Source organism: Pogona vitticeps, chromosome 3 (genome assembly GCF_051106095.1).
Source record: "Pogona vitticeps strain Pit_001003342236 chromosome 3, PviZW2.1, whole genome shotgun sequence".
NCBI lineage: Eukaryota > Metazoa > Chordata > Lepidosauria > Squamata > Agamidae > Pogona > Pogona vitticeps.
The window spans coordinates 114,736,011-114,745,349 of record NC_135785.1 but is presented as its reverse complement, the minus strand read 5'-3'; the positions used below and the strand labels follow the sequence as shown (position 1 = coordinate 114,745,349).

At 40.8% G+C, this 9,339-nt stretch overlaps 1 long non-coding RNA gene across 1 annotated transcript in view; it reads right to left on the bottom strand.

Moving 5' to 3' along the window:
- Positions 1 to 4,479: 4,479 nt before the first annotated feature.
- The window catches only part of LOC144588370 (uncharacterized), a 29,786-nt gene continuing 24,926 nt past the window's right edge, over positions 4,480 to 9,339 (bottom strand). The window contains exon 3 of the long non-coding RNA XR_013543891.1: positions 4,480 to 4,578. This is a non-coding gene — a long non-coding RNA (uncharacterized LOC144588370). The remainder of the gene's footprint in view (positions 4,579 to 9,339) is intronic.

Here is a 9,339-nt window from a genome sequence, read left to right as displayed (position 1 = left end):
TTTGCCTCTTGACGTGCTTTACAGAAAAGTCCAACAAATGCCAATGATCATATACTACTAAAACCCTAAGCATTTGTCCCAGATGGGATTCTGAAATGACTAATTTTTACATATGTAGGTAATCCAGTTACTTTTTTTGGGGTATCCGTGCAAAATGTTGTATTTCTGTTTGTAACTATTTTAGAGATCTTTTGGGACAAAAATACCAAGTAACTAGAAAATATTTGAAAGATATTTTTATTTCTTTTTTAGAAAGTAGAATTTCTATTAATTTCTAACTTTGACCACTTATTGCATGTGTGTTACGTGAACTTCCCCGTGTAAGTGCACATGGCTGTATTCTGGTGAATTAGTTTTCAATACGACTTAATTCTAAGAAGACGTATGGGATTGCCGTATATGATGACATATCTACTAAGGAGAAACATATCCAATTTCAGGAAAGCAATCTGCACTTCTACAGGCTGGCAATTCTTTTTATGTTAAAATCACGCAATGCATTTCAGCCCACATCTTTAACTGAGGTCTGGTAAAAATAATTCTTAATTCTTGGTAGTATAACCAACCCGTTTGCTAGGTAGTTACATGCACACTTTAATAAATGTCACTCAATAAGTGTCTATGACACTCTCTAAGTGTTACGATTTTGATCCTCCCCAATGATGAACGGATACAGCAAGGGATGGAGCACAAGCATGCAAGCCTTTAAGAACCACCACAATATCAGGTAAGGCATCTTCTGACACTTCTGCTACACAGAGTAACATCTTAATGTTCATATGATGCTGATGATTTATTATGGTTATGCTAATCAAGGAAAAAGAAATTGGGTTTGCAAATGATTGAAACCACACACTTGATCCTTGGAAATCTAGGCTTCTGATTCACCAGACATTGTTTGTGCACACCTTATCCTGGCCATAAGGACCAGAAACTTTTAAAAAGTGAATCCGAGATTCCACTTGCAAAGGGAGGAGTTGAAAAGCCCCCTCCCTTTCCCACCCATGCTGCGGATTCCCAGCAAGAGAAGAAGCACTAGTCCTCAGTTTTCTATGCTGTGTTGATTCAGTAACACTTCTATAAAGATACATAGATATAACAAACAAGTGGAAGAGAAGAACTAAATGTCTAATACAATCCAGTTCTAAAACTGAATGAATAGGGCTAAAGGTATATATTGAAGATTATCTAAGGACTGGCACAGTAGACCCTGTGTATTTGTGCTCAGAGGCCACTCCAGCTTTCTTCAGAGGGGTTTACTTTGATGGATCTGTGAACGAAATTGTAACCTCGGAGAGTTTAACTGCCCAGCTCCCACTTCCACAATAATCTGGCTGTTTGATTCTGCCAGCTCCCTCTGGGACTCCTAGCTGAAGCAAGGATTCAGCATCTACCAATGCTGTGTTTGGAAATGTGCAATGTAAGATTTCTCTTTCTAGGTGATGTACCAGAAAGAGCTGCTGAGTCAACAGTGTCATGCTTCTAGCTTTCAGTAAACAATTTTTTTTTTGAGATCGCTAGCACATGGGCATGAAAATGATAAAATTATAAAAGGAAGATTTATCCTAAGTGTCCAAACATGTGCACTACCGGCAACACATCAAGGAAATCAGCTTGGTGATCGACATATCCTCTAACTCAAGGGATAGGTAATTGGGTATCAGTTTCATTTCCGTGGATCATCCTGCTGCTGGCTACACCCTCCCCACTGCAGCACAGCTTTTAAGTTCAATGGTGCAGTAGCCGCCAAAATTAAAAACAACAACAGAACTTACAAGCCAACAGGTCCTTGTGAGGACTGCAAAAGCAGCTAGGATCTGCATGGCCAAGGTCCCTGTTTTAAAGCAAACAAATTGATGGACATACAGGATCCAAGCGAAGCTGAACATTCTGGTGTATTATTGATTCTGATGTCTTTGATAACAGTGTGGATTTTTAAAAAGCACGTGAATACTTTTCACATTAAAGAAATGGAATTAAAAGCAATGTGATGGTGCTCCCCTTTAAAGAAACAACAACAAAAAATAACCACAGAAGTTGACATCTATTAATGGGAAATGAGATCATCCTTAACATAATTGTAAGTCACTTTTAGTTGGGATGAATCTTTATGATTCATGTTGGTCTCACAGGAGGCCTCATTCCAGGTGCTTCTGCTAAGCAAACCAACAACTGTCATGAAGGAGTAGGGCCTTTTCAGGAGTGGTACCAACACTGAAGACTACCGTTCCACAGAAGGCCCACTAAGTACAGACACTCAATGTATTTGTACAACATGACAAGCTAGAGAGGTCAGGATGCTACTGTGTTCCTGCTTGCAGCAAGAATGGTTAAACAACCCACAAGGTTTTGCTCCATTTCCATTCTCTAGTTCATTGGCTTCCCTCCTCTAGATTCTCTTCGGAAAGGATCCAAGGTTTGTTCCTGGTTTCTTTTTTGGTTTGTTCGGAAGGAAAAACCAAAGAAGGGAAACTAGAAGGGTGGGGTAAACAAACAAACAAACAAACAAATTGTTGTGGGTTTTTGGGCTCTTTGGCCTTGTTCTGAAGATTGTTCTTCCTAACGTTTCACCAGTCTCTGTGGCCAGCATCTTCAGAGGACAGCACTCTGTGCTCTGGTGTAGTTTGCTTGGGAGTGGAGTATTTATGGCTGTGAGATAGGCTTTTGTCCTATTCAGGAGATGGGTGATTAGTGTGTCTTGTTGTGGGTGTATTGTTATGATAAGGAGGAGAAATTATCTGTCACTGTGATTGATGGGTGTCAGCCACAGAGATTGGCGAAATGTTAGGAAGAACAACCTTCAGAATACGGCCAAAGAGCCTGAAAAACCCACAAAAACCATTAGATCCCGGCCGTGAAAGCCTTCGCAAATACAAATAAACAAATAGTTTTGGTCCTAAAATGAGAACCAGCATGGTCTGCTAGGAGTGTCTTTCGTTAAAAAAAAGTGCAAAATAATTTGTTTAACCACTTCCACTGTGGATGGGAATGATGGAGCAGAATGGATCCATTTTCCTTGTTCAAGCTAGGGTCTCTTGCTGTGCTTTGCGAATGCATCTGCTATGTAGCATGAACAGGTAGCAAATGCTTTATTCTTTCATTATGAGTTTGAGCCAATTGGGTTCCTGCAGTGTCAGAATTACAATCTAACCTTTTCAGTTATTGGCTTTGTTGTGCTGATTTTTTGAAACCTTGTGTGTGGTATTTTTTTTGTTGCCTAGCTTCTTGGGAATTTCTTCCAGAATAGAATGTGTGCATCTGCCACGAAAAATATAAATATTGCAAGTAGGTTCTGACAGATCAACATGTTTTAAAAAATAATGTTATTAGTGTGCAAAATTCCAAGATGATTAGCAAACCGTATGAATTGATAACATTGTAGGAGAAGGGAGGATATTGACAAAATGCTGATGTATCAAGGACTACAATCTTTGTAGATTACCAGGCAGGAAACTCAGATACAATAGTAATCCTAAAATACAATACAAAACAAAACCCTCACATGTAAAGCTTACATCAGTTAATTATAATAGTATTTAGTTTGCATTAATGAGTATTTTCAGAGCTTTTTTTCTTTCTTTTTTCTTTTTGTATTTTACATACATCATTTCAGAAAAAGTGCCCTTTTTATGTGGCTGACCATTATTGGTGTATCTTGTGTATTGTGCAAAGACCAGGTGATCACTCAAGGAATCTGATAGGCAACTATCATAGGCCAGGATAAATGGTAAATCCCAGTTTTATCGGTGAACTATAGGTGAAATCTGGTTGTACTCTATCACTTCCTCATCTAGGCCTGTAATTTTCTAGGTCTGTCCAGTAATCACTTATTCCTGGGTACCATTCTTACCATTTTGATCTATTTTCCCCCTTCCATTGGGTGGACTTTATATAGCAGGTCAGAACATCAGTTTTGCTGTGCCCTGAAGTGGCTCTTGAAAGACTTGGCATACACTCAGGGGAATATATTTTCTAAATAAGATACTCAAGGTAATCTGTCAACAGACAGATACTTAATTTGGAATGGGAACTAAGGAAAAGGGGTCAGGCTTGGAGCTTCCATTTGTCAAAACCCACAGTTTTACACCAGTGGTCAAAGCAGACTCTTTCAAGTTACTGAGATAACAACATTCTTGCTGAGTTTCTTACTTTCTGCTAGTGCTCATCTTTCAGCCACTTCTGCAGAAAACAAGTTAACTTTACAGTTTGCCGGGCTTGGATCCAAAAGGAGATCAAATGGAACTAGGTGTGCAAAGAGCCCACTGCAATGGAATGCATTAAAAAAAAGTGGTGACTGACATTGGCTCAGCTCCATATCCTGCCCAAGGCAGAGTAATTGAGGGTTGTTCTTATCTGGCTCCTTTTTTTTCAGTGAAAGGAAGCCCAAGGCTTAAGGTGCTTCTGAATCATTTATCCAGCTCTTTTCCCATGCTGACTTACCATTCAGGCAATACAGTAGATGCATGTGGAATAGGGCAGGGGGCAGGGGAGGGATATGTCACTCCCTGAATCATCAAGAACCACTTCCTTCAGCTGCTGGGCTTCTTTGTTCAGCTTGCTTCTTCATGCTGGATACACCTGAAATTGGAGGAGGGGAGAGTCCAAGGTGAGATAAGATTAAAGTTACGGAGAATGCATGAGGAACAGTACGGCTTTCAGTCAGGAAGTGAAGCCTCTCTCATGCCTGAGGAAGGGTATTGTCCATTTGCCATTAATCCCAGCAATATGATAGCACCACAGACAGGCTCAAGGATGGTGAAAGAAGCCTGATCAAGGGACTAAGTATAAAGGAATGGAACAAATAACTAGAGTCATAGGCAGGTAGTCCATCAAAACACACAGAGAGAGAGAGAGAGAGAGAAAGAGAGAGAGAGAGAGAGAGAGTGGGTCACAAGAAACTGGAAAGCAAGTCACGAGAAATGGAGGGACAGAAAATATATACTCAGCACCAGAACACAACGCCACCATGATTGTTCACAGAGTGGGGAAGGGGAGCTTATAGCCCTGTATCTTGAATTTATTTATCATCTTAATGTACACAGACAGTTGCACTGTGTTATAGTGCCACATGTTAGTGACTGAATTCTGCTAATATACCACTGTGTGTCTCATGTTCCATTAAGTCAGAACCAACGTATAGCAACCCTAATACGGCTTTCAAGGTAAGTAAGATATTTAAGGAATGGTTTTTACTAGGGTTATTGTTACAGGTCAACCATCCCACAGGAATGTTATATTACAATATCTCTCCCAGTGAGCTTCCATGGCTGAGCAGGAATTTGAAGCCTGGTCTCCAGACTCCTAATCCATCACTTTATCCACTACACCACATGGAGTTCAAATATACTACTAGACAGCTTTATATTGCCTCAAATATTTAGATGGATGTCCTTGAATGTCATGCAGAAAGCCTTGATCCTTGGAACAGTTACAAGCAATCTGTGGAGTAAACAATTATAATGGGGGCGTTTGTATCTTCAAGAGGCACAGAGGAAAACATTTTGCAGAAAAGTTGGCTTTCCAAAACTTATTTATTTTATTTTATTTATTTAATTTATATGCCGCCCACTCTACCCAAAGGTCTCTTCCTTCTTTTCAGAAAATATACAAAGGTGCAACACTGACAGCATCTTGATATCTATTTAATGTCCAAGTAAGAGAGCCAGAGCTTAGTTATTCTGTCATGTCTCTGAAAATGGAGAACAAAACAGTTTGCCAAGTGACATTTTGGGGGCAAGTTCAATGCATCTAATGTACCTTCCTGTGGAATGCCCCAGTTATGGTTCATTAGGTCAAGATCAATGAGGCCTCTCTCACACATCCTTTTGGGCATCGGGGATGTCATAGTCAAAAACCTGATGCCTCACATGGGCCTGCCTCAGTATTCAACTTAGGACAGTGATTGTCAAAACTGTGGAGCAGGAATCTCGAATTGGTGCAGCAGGATAGGGGGATCTGACTGAGGTTGTGGATCTAAGGCGGGGGTTATGTTTCTAGAGAGAAGATACTTCAGCAGGTAGGCTATGTGGAGGCACATCCTCTCCAAAGCAGAGACTGGGTGTTATATAGGCACACATGCCAACTTCTGTGCTGGGGGGCAAGGAAACCTCTGGCTTCTGTACCAGGGTCAGATGAGTAGTCAAGCCTCCAGACCTTTAGAAAAACGGTAGAGGGCTGCATCCATGATCCATGAGATAGCTGCATGTGAAGAGAGTGGATCTATGAGGAAACAGGTGACAGTAAGTTGTGGGGCATGAAATATAGAGGAAGTTTAGAAGAGGAGCTAAGTTCAAGAAGTCAAAACCGTAATGTCAAGGAGGTCTGGCTCTCTGTGCTGCAGCCTCAGTTATAAGACAAAGTTGAGGCTTTGGCTGAAGCTGTCTCTATACAGTATATTTGAGGCATTCACTGCCTGTCCTCCGGGACCAACAAGTCTGACCCTCTGGTCTGATAGCTCCGGTTCACATGGGCTGATCTGACAACTAGGGAATTTATACAAGCCGATTGTGCGTGTTGTACTTCCAAGGTAAAGTTATGTTCTTTCTGTTCTTTCTCACAGACAGAAACAAAAATATTTTTATCCAGATGTTGTGTCCATCTGTTTTTTGTATTGTAAAGACTAGGAAATAATGCCACCTCCTGTTTGTTGTCTTTAACCCTTGGCGGCGAATGCAAAATGTTGTCCCCAAAGGATCGCCCATCTGGTGCCAACTCTAATGAGCTTTTCAGTCCCAGACAAAAGCTGCTTTCTTCTTTCTAGGTATACAAAAGTTGATGTTCAATCCATGGTGGAAGAGTGTTCAGTGTGAGGCAGGGGAGGATGACTTTATTTCTCCTCCTAATAAGTGGGGCTCCGAACATTTGCCTATTCTGATGGCATTGCTGTCAGTATATCATGCGTCATTTTCATCAGTTTGAACTACTAAGAATGACCTATACCACAGGGAAAATCATACATTTTTCTATTTTACCAAAAGAAGGAACACCCTTTCTGATTTTCAACCATGTGACCATGCCCAGGTGGTGACTAAGCAGATTCTTTCTTGTCTACTGCCAAAATGCCATCAGACTGCTTCCCTTCCGACCACTGGAACTGCTTATACAGACAGTAAATACTTTTGAATGTGTTTGAAAGGCACCATATTCTAGTCTGTACAATAGAGTAGAATTGAGAGGTTAGATGGCATGTTCTGCTAGGATGATAAGGTGTTATGGTCAACTTCTTAACACAGTCTGCTTTTCGACTAGGGAGATAACTGGGCCAGGGCAACTGTGATCTTGTTTCATGGCACCAAAATTTAGAGGGCAATGAAAACTAGAGTTCTCAGGCCTATTCACTGCCCCTATATTTCCCTGGATGTACACACTTCCTATTTCTTTTAGGGGTACACTATATTATCCTCCTTCTTGCCTAGGCAGTAGTTCCAAAACTACTATTACAGCTCTGTATCAAAAGATGACACGTAACAAGTTGTTGTAAAGTTGTAAATGGCACAGCAGTCAAAGAACAACTTTGGTGGTGGTGGGGATACATACTGACTTTAGAAGACAATCTGAGGTTTGGTTTCCCTCACAGGCTAGCTTTCTGCAGTGTTTTCCTTTGTAATTGAGGTGGGGCAGGTATGGGAGCAGTGTCAAACTTTGAAAGGAGTGTGATGGGAGGGCTAAGAGATGAGACCCTTTGCCCTTGACAAATGTGGTCTTCAGCTGCTCCAGACCTCAGCCAAAAATGAAAAAGCTCTGGCATTTCATTAGGTTTAACATAGGTTTCAATCCAGGTACTACACATCTGTGCTGTCTCTCCTCTCCTCTCCTCTCCTCTCCTCTCCTCTCCTCTCCTCTCCTCTCCTCTCCTCTCCTCTCCTCTCCTCTCCTCTCCTCTCCTCTCCTCTCCTCTTTTTTGAGGTAATTTTGCACAGCTGTCTTAAGCAATTCCTTAACCACAATACACTAAACAAAATTAATTTGCTTATTAGCGTAAGTTTAATGAGACATACTAACAGGTAAATAGGTATAGGCCGGATAGGAAAGGGATAAAACTCCTCTCCATGAGTGCTGTGGCCCTAGTGGAAACCAGGACTTTCCTTCTGCCCTGAAATAATTCTGTTCCAAGTGTTGTTTCTAATGATGTCTTTAGCATCATTCACGTCAGTCACAATTTTTCCTGGAAGAAAAACAATTTGTTTCCACAAAAAGAGCAGCAGCTCCTTCTGTCTGCGGTGATTTCCTGGGTCCATTGTGAATACTGTAATTTGTTCCATTTCAAATGAAATGTCAACCAAATGAATTACTTGGACGCTTGAGATGAATGAGCTGTAGAGAATTGCGCCCAGAACAGCCGGCAGGCAAGAGGGCAGTGCCAAACAGGTACCTAGGTGGGGCAGGAAAGCTTTGGCAGAGCACTCCTTTCTCCTTAAATCTACCTTCTGCACAACCTGGAACAGCTGTTTTGCTTTAAGAAAAACACCAAGAAGATACAATCACAAACAATACTTATAGTATTCATTAGTTTATGTGTTGCCTATCCCCATGAAGAATGCAGGGCAACTAATAAAGCTTATTAATAAAGCGTATTAATAAAGCTTATTAATAAAGCTATTAATAAAACATACAATGAATTACTAAAATATTGTACATATAGCACTTGCCTATATGCCACACAGAAAATATGTTTTCAGCTGAAGCCTAAATTTTATGAGTGAAGAAAGCAACCTGATCTCCATTGGGAAGGACTTTTCCATCTGGGTTGCCTTTGCTGAGAAGTGTCTGCCTTGTATGACTGCCCAATGGGTCTCGCTTATTATGGGCATCAGAAGCAGAAGTTGCTCAGCCAACCTTTAATCTAGGGTTGTCCAGTCCAGGGGAAAGTGGGCTTTAAAACACATCTGGGTCCTGAGCTGCTTAGAGAAGTGCACACTGCTGCGAACATCGCAGGGCACTGACTTAAAACTTTCCATCTTGTTACCTTTTGTCTTTGACATTTACGGTACTTTTGCAAACTATAATGGAAAATCACTCCTTAAATGGCCCTTTCAAAAGTTTCTGCTCCGTGCTGCTGTGGGCAGATAACACACAGCTTTTTGATGGAGCTTGCTCCATGTGTAACCTTTTCCTCCTTTAATAGTATAAATGACCAAATGTTAGTAATCATTGTGCTACTACTCTTACTGTGTTTCGGAAGTATTTTTGCTTCCTTGCCCCCTTGTGCTATATGTAATGAAACAGATTATGAAACAATACAGGATTTAGTTGTGAGGACTGTACGTTATACAGAAGAGATGCTATAGTCTTTCTGTGTGCCTAGTTCATGTGTTAATTCCTTATCAAAGATAATTCATT